Raw genomic sequence first — 745 nt, forward strand, 5'->3', positions numbered from 1 at the left:
TGAAGTACTGGTAATCATTTGACTTAAATGACTATTGAATAAAAAATGAACTGTTACATAGCAGATGTAGAGGGAGCTCAAATAGGGTAAGTTTATGCTATAATTTGGAAAAGGCAGTGGCACCCCACTCCAGTACTCTTGCCTGGAAAATCCCATGGACGGAGGAGCCTGGTGGGCTGCAGTCCATGGGGTCGTGAAGAGTCGGACACAACTGAGCGAACTTCATTTTCACTTTTCACTTTCATGCATTGGAGAAGGAAATGGCAACCCACCCCAGCGTTCTTGCCTGGAGAATCCCAGGGACGGCAGAGCCTGGTGGGCTGCCGTCTATGGGGTCGCACAGAGTCGGACACAACTGAAGTGACTTAGCAGCAGCAACAGCATGCTATAATTTGAGACCAGCTAGAATTTATTTTTCAGAAGTGATTCTTTGTGAAAATAGTACAGGATGTTTGGAGGTAGCGGCTGGTATTATATATCTGTGAAATCTAAAAAATCATATAAAAGGAAAACGAGGCACATGTAACCACAGTTATTCACTAAATAACTGTATCCTTGGGAATGTGAACATAATATGATGCTTCATGAATCCTGCCCAACCCCTAAGCCCTCTCTAAATGCTCCCTCCCCACACCTCCCATCAACTCCTTTATTTATCACACTAGTCTTTGGCCACTGTGGATGGAGTCAGATGAGTATCTCCACCTGCTCTGTGCAGATTCTCCAGAATGACAATGGCCTCTAG

The sequence above is a fragment of the Ovis canadensis genome, chromosome 1, assembly GCF_042477335.2.
Source record: "Ovis canadensis isolate MfBH-ARS-UI-01 breed Bighorn chromosome 1, ARS-UI_OviCan_v2, whole genome shotgun sequence".
NCBI classification, from domain to species: domain Eukaryota; kingdom Metazoa; phylum Chordata; class Mammalia; order Artiodactyla; family Bovidae; genus Ovis; species Ovis canadensis.